The 11913-nt window shown below is 38.1% G+C and overlaps 1 protein-coding gene across 4 annotated transcripts in view; it reads right to left on the bottom strand.

Annotated features, from left to right (window-relative positions):
• Positions 1-11913, bottom strand: part of UXS1 (UDP-glucuronate decarboxylase 1) — a 118774-nt gene that overhangs the window by 9485 nt on the left and 97376 nt on the right. The gene's annotated exons all lie outside the window — the stretch shown is intronic.

Raw genomic sequence — 11913 nt, 5'->3', positions numbered from 1 at the left:
ATTTCATTCCTTTTTAAGGCAGAATAATATTCCATTGTATGGATAGGCCACTTTTGCTTATCCATTCACCCATCGATGGATACTTGGGCTGCTTCTATCTCTTGGCTCTTGTGAATAATGCTGCTATGAACGCGGGTGTGCAAGTATCTTTTTGTGTCCCTGCTTTCAATTCTCTTTGGAATTGCTGGATCATATATTCATTCTATGTTTAATTTTTTGAGGAACCAGGCCAGGCACAGTGGCTCATGCCTCTAATCCCAGCACTTTGGGAGGCTGAAGTGGACTGAAATACAAAAATTAGCTGGGCATGGTGGTGGGCGCCTCTAATCCCAGCTACCAGGGAGGCTGAAGCAGGAGAATCGCTTGAACTCAGGAGGCAGAGGTTGTAGTGAGCCAACATTGCGCCACTGCATCCAGCCTGGGTAACAGAACAAGACTCCATCTCAAAAAAAAAAAAAAAAAATTTGAGGAACCCTCCATGCTGTTTTCTACAGCAGCGTACCATTTTACATTCCCACCCTTAACACTTTTGTTTATTTTTCTTGACTATACTGAGCTGGCTCAAATCCCAATGCGATCTTAAAGAGGAGTGAAGTGGGTGATGGAGGACATCTTTGCTTCATTCCTTATCTTAAAGGGACTGCTTTCTATGTTCCTCCTTAACTATACTTGCTAGATTTTTTTTTCTAGATGTCCTTTTTCAAATTAAAAAAATTTCCTTCTAAAAATATGCTAACACTTTTTAAATGTCCTATGTTATATGGATGTTTAATTCTATTTTTTCTTTATTAAGTTTTCCTTTTAAATCTGTTACTAAGGTGAATTTTATTAATAACAATTCTAATAGTAGTCAAATTGCTGGAATAAACCCAACTTGATCATGATGTATCATCTTTTATTTTTCATTGCTGGATCTGGTTTGGTAATATTTGTTCAGAATTTTTGCATCCATGTTCATAAAGTGAGATTGAATTGGCCTGTAGTTCTCTGTCTGGTTGTGTTCTTGAAGTTTGGGCATCAAGGTTATATTGGCCTCATAAAATGAATTGAGAGTGTTTTGTTTTCTATTGTCTGTGTAAGAATGGTGAGAATGAAATTGTTGTTTCCTGAATGTTTAGTAGCATTCAGATTGAGCCATTTCGACTTGGTTTCTTTATGGAAAAAATTTTGACTGTTGGTTGTATTTTTCTTACAGGTAAAGGATGATTCTGATTTTGTGTTTCTCCTTGAGTTGGTTTTGCTAAGTTCTGTCTTTCTAGGAAGTCATCCACTATATTAAAGATCTGAAGTGTGTTGAGAGCAGTTCTTATTCCCTCTTGCATTTCTCTGTAGCATCTGCATTTATGTTCTTTTTTTCATTCCATTTGTGTGTTTTTAAAAAAATGAATCATGCCTTTTCAAATACATAGTTTTTGTGTTTTGTTTTGTTGATCTCTTGTGTGTTTCTCTGTTTCATTTGTTTCTGTCCTTTTAATTTCTTTTTCTTCTGTGGGTCTTTGATTCAATTAGATCTTAGCTCTATTTTGAGCCTTCTCTTTTTTTTTTTTTTAAGGCAAGCACTTAATGCTCTAAGTTTCCTTCCAAGTATTGTATCCCATGTGTCTGTTGTAAAAAACTACATGGTGAAATCTTTTAATTTCAATTACGATTTCTCCTTTGACCCATACATTGATGTGTTACTAAATTTCCAAGTGAGCGGACTTTTCTAATTATCTTACATGCTTTGTTTTCCAACTTAATTGCATTGCAGTAAGAAATGTGGTCAGGCGGATCTCAATCCTTTGAAGTGTATTGGTCGTGCCTTATGTTTGGGGTGTGTCAATCCCAGCATCTGTTCCATGTGTGCTTGAATGAAGTGTGTCTTTTCCAAATGTCAGATGCAGTAAAAGCCCATTAATTCAAGCTCCATAGTTTTACGTTCACATTTTCTACTTTCTTACTGATTGTTTTTGTCTGTTTGATCTACGTGTGTTAAAATCTTTTACTATGATGATGGATTTAAATTTTTTTCCTTTTAATTTTGTGAGTCTGGCCTTGTATATCATGAGGCTATACACTATTCATATACATACATACAAAAATTTAGAATCAGTACCTTTTCCCAGTAAGTGGAATTATCATTATGTAAGAAATTTCCTTATTTTGAGTAATACTTTTTGCCTGAATTCTCCTTTGATATTAATATGACTATACTTGCCTGCTTTGGGTTAATATTTTCCTGGTCTATCTTTTCCACTGTTTGACTTTTAATCTTTCTGTGCTTTAGGTGTTTCTGTTGTAATAAGCACATAGCTGAATTTTGTTTTGTTTCTAAAATATAACAAAATGTTAACTGGAGAATTTAGTCCACTTATGCTTATTGTGATTAGTGATTTGGTTTTATTTTTAACATCACATTTTGAACATTTGATCTGCTCCATTTTACTTGCTCCTTTCCCCTCTCTTCCTTCATTTGGACTCTTTTTTTCTCTACTTCCACTAAAGGTATACACTGATCTATTCTATTGGTGTTTGCCTTATTTCATACATATTAATAAGTTAAAGGGACTCAATAGCCATAGTGTTCTCCTGGACAATACATGGGCCTTGCATTCCCCCTTCCAACTTACATGTGACTGACACTTGACATTTTAAATCTAGTCTGCTTTATTTTCCCTGCAAATTATCTTTGTTTCATAATCAGTGGTTTGTTTAGATTGTTACATAATTATCTTAGCTCTACTGTTTCTCCTTAAAACTCAGCCCATGCATCTGAGATCATTTTCCTTCAGTTTGAATCATATCCTTCAGAATCTATTTAGTGAGGGCCATTTGGTGGTAAACTCTCAAATTTGGCACTTTCCCTTGTTTTACTTGGCATAAAATTCTTGGTTATTTAATCAATACTTTGAATTTATTTTACCGCCTCTGGTTTCCATTGCCGATGTTAAGAATTTCATTATTCATCTAATAGCCATTCCTCTGTAGGTGATACTGTCGTCTTAAATTGTTTTGATACCCACTTTTCTTCTTTGTTGTCTATATCCACATCTATGCCTATAAATATTAATATGTTTGAAGTTTGTTGGGCTTAATCTGAGGATTGGTGTCTTTCGAACAATTTGGAAAATTCTCCATTTTTTTTCTTTGAATGGTGTCTCTCCCTCATTCTAGTAGTTCTTTCTGGAATGTTTTATTCAAGTATGTAAATTTTAATTATATTTTTCCTTTCTTATTCAAATATGCTTGGTTATATCTCTTGTTCCCTGTTTAGATTTTCAAGTTTCTCTTTTCTTTCTTTAAATGTATAAAACACTTTTATATTTTTGTCATTTCCAGTATCTGGGGTCTTTGTGAATCTCTTTCTGCCTACCATCTACGGTTTCTCACTCATAGTGACTGTCTCCTTGATTTTATGTAATTTCTAACCATGAGTTGCTTATTCTTTTCGGAATGTTGTTTTTAAGACACACTTGAAAGCTGAGTTAAGTTGAAGTCCTCCAGACAGCACTTACATTTTCTTTTGCTAGTGGCTTGGGGTGCAATGGAGTCTACCAAACTGGGACCACCTTAAATTCTGTGCTTGTGGATTTACAGACCAAATAGAGACACCTTGTACTTACTGTTCTCAGTCCACTCCCACCAAACTGAAATTTGAAGGAAAGCATCCTCACTGCCCCCTTTTGTGTGATGGATTTATTTCTCATTGGCCCATACACCAAGGTAGAGCCTTTTGGGAGCTCAGTCTGATGCAGGGTAATCTGACCTAAACTTTATCTCCTGTCCTGAGCCCTTTGCAGCTTTCAAAGATTCTCAAGCTCTACATGATTCTGCAGACATTTTCATGCAATAGCTGGTTTTCCCTTCTTTTTGGGACTCTGCAGATTCTTTATTTATCATCTAAGGAAAGTGTATATAAAATCACATCCAGCATTTCATTTGTTCCCATTGAGGGGTTTATTCACATTAATTTGTCATACTGCTGGAGACAGAACTCCTATTTGGTCATTTATTTCAAACCAAACATTCTTTACCTTTTTTGTCTCTGGAAATCTTTAAGAGTAACATTTGTAAATGCATAAAACCAAGTACACAGGATTACAAAGGAAATCAATTATATTGAAAAAGTTTACAACCTTTTAAAAGACAAATTTACGAGATAGTAGTAAATGTGTTTCTTCACGCTGTAAGTAACAAGACTTACTGGTAGGTCTACAGCTATTGTAATTTCAAAGTAGTGAAAGTAAATGACATTTTGAGACAATTGTAACAACTATAATGTGATAATATATCTGATTTCTATATGTGGCAGAATGCCAGCTAAGAGCTATTTCCATCACAGTTTGTTGTCTACATTTATCATTGAAGAAAAGGCTAAATTTGAGTTAGGGGTTAGTAGAAACAAAAAAGTTCATTTTTTTTCCCATTCAAGCTCATGAGACCCCCTATTTAAAGGGATTTCCATTCCAGTTCTTGTAATATATCCAGAGTGAAAGTTTCCAGTTATTCTTAGGATAAAGATGAAAACCCTTGATGTGTTTTATGAGACCTGGCCCCCTCCCTACCTCTTAATATTCCTGTTTTCAATCTCCCTTGCTCTGCACTTCAGCAAACTCTGCTAGACTGTGAACCCCAGGAAAAGCTCACACCTGTTTCTGCTCACTATAAAACTTTCAGAGCCTAGTATACAGCCTGTCAGAGTAAGTGAGCTTTAATATGTGTCGAATGGATCCTGACTACACAAAGGAAGGATCTAGTCTCATGTTTACATATGGATCTAGTCTCATTTTTACATATGAAGAAGATGATGGCCAGAGAGGTTGAATGCCAGTCAGCTCCTGGGATACAAGGTGAGTTAGGAACAGAGCAGGGATTACGACTCAGATGTGGACATCTTTCCCACACCACATTATTCCTCTCCCTTGTCTCCACCACCCGTTAGCTTATTTATGCCCCACCACAGCAGGGTCTCACCTTCTCCCTCCAAAGTATGCCTCTTGGGCCTGGAGTTTCTTGAGCCTATACTTGGTTTGGCAACAGCAAACTAACAGTTTCTCCCACTCAACCACTGCCCTTGCAGCTAGCTGCCTGTGAACAGGAGTGCGCTGTGACTACAGGTGAGATTTCAGTCCTGTCAGGTGTGAAGCTTGTTTGTTTTTGGAGACAGGGTCTCATTCTGTCACACAGGCTGAAGTGCAGTGGTGCGATCATGGTTCACTGCTGGCTCCAACTCCTGGGCTCCAGCCATCCTCCCACCTCAGCCTCCTGAGCAGCTGAGACTACAGGTGTGTGCCACCACGCCCAGATAATTTATTTGTTTGTAGAGACAGGATCTCGCTATGTTGACCAGGCTGGTCTTGAACTCCTGGTCTCAAGTGATCCTCCTGCCTCAACCTCCAAAGTACTGGGATCACAGGTGTGAGCCATAGTGCCCGGCAGTAGTTCATTTAAGCTTGGCCAGAGACCCTTGGCCGTGAGCTTTTCAAATCATATCACCTGCTCCCCTAAGGGCCCATTTTTAACAAGCAGCACTGTCTTCTTCTGTGGATCAGAATTACTCGCCAGCATTTTGTAAACCAGACATTTTATATAAAGCTGATTCTTCAACAGAGGACAAAAACCCCTACTGTAATATACTGACCAAGAGCCACAGATTAAAGACAGAAAGACGGCGTGTGAACAGGCATTGCTATCCCTACCGCCATCTTTTTAAAGCGAAGACTGAGTCCCGGGGAACCCATGCTGGGGACGTCAAGCCTAGAAGAGCAGAGTCCAAGGACTGGACTGACTGCTCGTCTTCAAACATTTGAAGGGCTGTCAAGAGGAAAGTCTTTGTCTTGTTCTTGGAGAGCCCCAAGGGCACAACCAGGCCCCATGAGTGGCTGCTCAGCGAAGCCAATTTTTGCTCAGAATTCTGATAATGGAATGGGAGCTTCACAAAGCTAAGTGCTTCCAGCAGGGCGAGTGAACAGTTGTAAAAACTGTTTATAGAAATTCCTGCGTTTGAAGATGAAAGTTTCTTAAAGTCTGAAACTATGGGATACCCAATGGTGATTTTCAAGTACAACAGCAACTCACTGCTCCATCCCTGCTGAGGCTTTAGGAAGAGATCTAGTCCCCGATTCTTCTGAAACTTTCACTAAAATAAAACTAGTGTACAAACATAAGGAGTGGTGGCAAGGCTAGATACAGTACGATCCACCGCCCCCTTCAGGCTACAGACAAGTAAACGAAGGCTCCGGGAAGGCAGCTGACTTGCCTATAAACCAGGCCGATGCTTTTCGAGTAGTTTCCTGATCTACTCTGCTTCTCCTGTCACGTTACTGCAGCAAACAGGGAAACAGGTTAAGTACAGTTGGGAATTGGGATTTATAAAGAGTTGTGTCTTTCCAGTGAGGTACATTTTTTTTCTGCCTGTGCCTAACACACCTAAGATGACCTGGAGAGAGAAAAGCACAATACTATGTCATTGCACCTCCATCAGGGTTAAAATGGAACCAAGAAGAAGCCCACGCAAGCAGCAGATGTAGCATCTATGAAGTGTGAGTCAGACTCCACTGCAAATGATGTGTCGTACCTTTGATGTGATTTGGCACTTTGCTGCTGCTTCTGTTGTTTTTAAATTGGGTTCTCTCACCTTACTCTTTTTTGATTTCGAGTTCCCTTTCTCTCCTTGCTGAGAAACAAATTTTGTGAAAATAAACTGGGACATGGTAAGCATCTATTACCGAAGAAGCCCAAATGCAGAGAGGAACCCCATTGAGTGGGTCCTTCCTGCACTGACAACAGATGGATTTTGCCTCCTGCCATTTGATCATGAATTTGGGAATAAAGAGCGTGGTTAACTGTCCAGGGAAACCTCTCCAGCTGCCCAGCGTGCTCAGACACAGTTGTTCTGGGAAGTAGTGAAGAAACACCATATCACCATTTCTGCCTCACATTTGCATATTACATCACTGCAACCTATCACCTTTCAAAGGGGGAAAATAGGTGTTATCACCTTTACCCACATATATTTTCATTTTCAATGACAAACTTTCATTTAACACTTAATGAACAAAATTCCACTTTTAGTGATTATTACTGATTCCTTAGTCCTTTTCAATGCCTTTTAAGTTTTCCTCCCTTTATTTAAACCTAATCTTTCAGATTCAAGCTTTGTCAGATAGACAACAGGCATAAAGCAGAGACCATAATACAGGTGATTTTTCAGCATTATTTGCTATGATCATGAGATTTTTTTCTTTAGCCTATTAAAATGATGGATTATATAAAGATTTTCAAATATTGAGCTAGTCCTTGCATCCCTGGAATAACCCCCACTTGGTAATAATTCCTTTTATATACTCCTGTATTCAATTTGCTAACATTTTATTAAAACTTTTTGCATCTGTACGAATTTGGAATACTGGTCTGTATTCTCTTGTGCTCTTTGGTTTTAGTATCAGGGTAATATTGGCTTTATACAAAGAGTTGGGTAATGTTCCTTTCTCTTCTAGTTTCTGGGAGAGATTGTATAGGATTGGTGTGAATTCTTTAAATGTTTGGCAGAATTCTCCAGTCAATCTTTCAGGGCCTGGAGTTCTTTTTTTCTTCAGATTTTAAACTATGAGTTAAATCATTAAATAAGCTATTCAAATTACAAATTTCATACTGAGAATTTCCTAGGATACGTTTCCTAGGAATTTGCCCATTTCATCTGAGTTTTCAAATTTATGTACGTAGAGTTGTAGCTAGTATTCCCTAGTTATCCTTTCAATGTCTATTAAGTGACATCCCTTGTTTCATTCCCATTAATGGAGTTTTCTGTTTTGTCAGTCTTATTAGAGGTTTGTGGCTTTTATTATTTAAGGAGCCAGTAATTTGTTTCACTGATATTCTCTATTGCTTTTTGTTTTCAATACTGATTTCTGCACTTACTATGTCCTTCCTTCTGCTTGCTTTGGGCTTACCTGGCTCTTCATTTAAATTTCTTGAAGTACAAGCTCAAATTATTGAGATTTCTTTTTCCTCTACTGATATTAGAATTTTAGTGCTACAAATTTTTTTCTCAGCACAACTTTAGCTGCATCTCACAAATTTTGACATTTTTATTCAGTTCAATATATTTTCAACAATTATTATTATTGAGACTCCCTCTTTGGCTCATGGCTTATTCAGAAGTGCGTTGCACTGTTTCCAAGTGTTGGGAGATTTTCCTCTTATTTTTCTGTCACTGATTTCTAGTTTGACCCCATTGTGGTCTCTCAGTTTTATTCCAGTTCTTTTAAATGTGTTGAAGTTTGTTTTATGACCAGGATATAGTCTACCTTGGTATATGTTCAGTGGGCACTTGAAAAGAAGGTGTATTCTGCTACTGTTCTGTGGAGTGTCCTATAAATGCAAATTAGATCCTGTTGGTGGATATTGAGTTCAATATCTTTGCTGATTTCCTGTCTAGTTACCCTATAAATTGTTGAGAATGGTGCTTAACTCTCCAACTATAATTTTGGGTTACCTATTTCTCTTCTAAGGTCTACCAGTTTTTGCCTCACATATTTTGCAGCTGTGTTACTTGTTGCATGCACCTTTATGATTGCTGGGGTCTTTTGGTTGGACTGATCCTTTTATTATAATGTCATATTCCTCTCTGACCTTGGCAATTTTTTTTCTTTTTGCTCAGAAATTTATCTAATATTAATGTAGTCACTCCTGCTTTCCTCTGATTTTCGCATAGTATATATTTTTTTATCCTTTTACTTTCAACCCACATATATTGTTTTCACTGAAGTTTCTCATAGACAGCATATAGTTGGGCCATTTAAAAATATACTCTGCCAATCTCTTAATTGGTGCTGAGACCATTTACATTTAATGCAATTATTGTTATGTTAAAGTTTAAATCTCCCGTTTTACTTTGTTTTATATTTTCATTTTCTCTTCCCTGCCCTCCTGCAGGTTGTACTTTTTTTTTTTTTTTTTTTTTTGGCATTCTATTTTATTTGTGCATTTGAGTACATTTCTTTGTACAGCTTTTTTTGCTGGTTGCTCTAGGTATTACATTAAACTTACCAAAAATCTACTAGTGTCAACTTTTGCCCATTTGGGTGAAGGGTAGAAATGTTACCTCCCTTTACCTTCTGATATGTATAATATAGTTGACTATTTCCTCTACATAGACAGTCACATGAGAATGTTACAATTTTTGCTTCAAACTTCAAACATAATTTAGAAAACTTACAAGGAAAAGGAAAGCCTATTGCATTTATTGATATTTTCATTCTATGTTCTTTCTTCCTGCTTGATGCCACAAGATTCCTTTGTTTCCTGTTAACTGTCGTTAGAAGTCTGCTTATTTACATTTCTCATAATTTTCCTTCATCTGAGAATGTCTTGATTTCCACTTCATTCTTGAAGGACATTTTTGCTGGATATAGAATTCTGAATTAACAGTTTTCTTTCAGCACTTGTGTCACTTATTTCTGGCCTCGGTGGTTTCCACTGAGAAACCTGCTACCACTCTAATTGCTTTGGCCCTAGGGGTAAGGTGTCATTCTGCTCTGGCAGCCTAAGGGACCATGTCTTTGCCTTTAATTTTCAGTTTAACCATGATAAATCTTGGCATGTATTTCTTTGGGTTTATCTTCTTTGGTGGTTACTCAGCATTTTGATTTTTTTTTTTTTTTTTTTTTTTTTGTCAAATTTGGGAAATTGTCAGCCCTTCTTCCTTAAATTTTCTTCAACTCCATCCTCTTTCTTCTTTCTATGACCCCAATGACATGACAGATGCTTTGTTCCACATATCTCCAAGGCTCTGTTCATTTTTGTCAGTCTGTTTTCTATTTGTTATTTAGACCGGGTAATTTTGATTGTTCTATCTTCTGTTCTCTCCACTCTGCTGTTGAACTTATCCACAGAGCTTTTTATCTGTTACTTTTTCAGTTCTAAAATTTCCATTTAGTTCTTCGTATCTTCTCTTTGCTGAAATTTTCTATTCATGTTTCAACCATGTTTATAATTGCTAATTGAAGCATTTTTATAATGACTGTTTTAAAACTTAATTTGTCTGATAATTCTAAGGTCTGTGTGATCTTGGTGCTGGTATCTGTTGATTATCTTTTCTAATTTACCTTGAGATCTTCTTGGTTTCTGGTGTGGTGAATAATTTTTTATTTAAACCTCATCAGTTCTGAGTGCTGTAAGACTCTGGGTCTGATTTAAATCTTGAATTTTAGCAGGCCTACTCTGACTGCTCCAGGGAGTGAAGTGGGGAACCTGCCTTTTTACTGCCAGGTAGCAGGTGGAAACCCAGGTTTCCCTCCAGGCCTCCACTGGTAACACTCAGGCTGTCAGGGGTGGGGAGCTTGTTACTGCTCCCCATGTGGCCTTCACTGAGGTTGCCTTATTATTGCTGATTATTGAAAGTGCTGAAAGCCCTGACTCTCCACTAGGCAGTTGATGCCATGGGGTTGGGGTCATTACTACCCAGTGGAGATGCAAATCTCAGCTCAGGCCTTCTAGTCCCAAGCCCCTACAGGCCTTTGCTGACAGCACCAGAGCAAAGAGTGGGGGTAGGGGCAGGTTGAGGCATCTTCTTAAAGTTAGGTGAGGGCGGAGCTCCAGGCCCCACTTGGTCTTTGCTGGAAGGGATGGGGAGGGGCTGTAGTGCTTTTCATGTGGTGTTTGGCTACAGTAGAGCCATTTCTGTTTAAAAGTTTTCCTTTTTACTAGGTTGCCCTTTCCCTGGTATGCTGGCAGCAGTGAATCGGTTTCTGTTGGGGTTTTTGACTGTGTCTGTTGGCACTCTTTGGTTAATAACTTATCCAGCTCCAAGGCTGGCATATAGAAGGCAATAAGAAAACCCAGGGAACTCACTACTTGTATTAGTTTGCTAGGAGAGCCGTGACAAAATACCAGAGACTGGGTGGCTTAAACAACAGAAATTCATTTTTCTCACAGTTCTGGATGCTAGAAGTCCAAGATCAATAGGTGTAGACAGGTTTGGTTTCTCCAAAGGCCTCTCTCGTGGGCTGAGATGGCTGCTTTCTTGCTGTGTTCTCACATGGCCTTCTCTCTGTGCATGCATATCTCTGGTGTCTAAATTTTCTCTTCTTACAAGGACACCATTCAGACTGGATTAGGGCTCACCCTAAAGACCTTATTCTACCGTAATCACCTTCAGAGGCCTAATCTCTATAGTTACATTCTGAGGTCCTATGGGTTAAGACTTCAACATAAATTTTAAGGCAACACGGTTTAGCCCGTATCACCACTGCATTCTTCCTCAGGTCCTGAGGTCCCTGGCTGGTCTACCTTTTTCTATCTACTTTCAGCATATTATGCTTGTTTTACATATAATGTCCAGAATTTTAAATTGTACTTAGTAGGAAGATGAGGGAAAGTATGTCTACTCCATTTGGTAAAAACGGTAGAGTCTCTTCCTTGCATTTTCCTTTATCTTCATTTCTTTAAAAACTGACCTCCCCTCATTAGTACATGGTAGAGCCATCTACACTGACTCTTACATCCTGGAATTCTGTACCACATCACATTAGTTTTACTTCAAGTAAAATGTATATGAAATACAGAAACTTAAAATTCAGCAGCACCAAAATAGCAGGACTTTTTAAAAACATTGTTTTTGATAATAATATCTTTACCTTTTTCCTTCCCACGACACAGTTGTAGATAAAAGTGACTCTTGTTCTCCAAAGTGGCCAAGGTACAAGCAGGACACAATCAGGGCTTTTTAATACAGAGAAAACATGCGGGTTAATCATGGTGATTAGAATCAAGTCTTGCTGCTGTCTCTGAAGCTCAGTGCATCACACCCCAGATACTATGGCATCAGTTCTCTGGGTAATATAACCTTTCAACTCCCTATCAAAGGTAACAACCAACCACTGAGAATATCTGGATAAAGTCAACAAACCACTTTAAACAGATGAACTGAAA

Source organism: Pan paniscus, chromosome 12 (assembly GCF_029289425.2).
Source record: "Pan paniscus chromosome 12, NHGRI_mPanPan1-v2.0_pri, whole genome shotgun sequence".
Classification (NCBI taxonomy): domain Eukaryota; kingdom Metazoa; phylum Chordata; class Mammalia; order Primates; family Hominidae; genus Pan; species Pan paniscus.
This window is presented reverse-complemented; position numbering and strand designations above follow the sequence as displayed.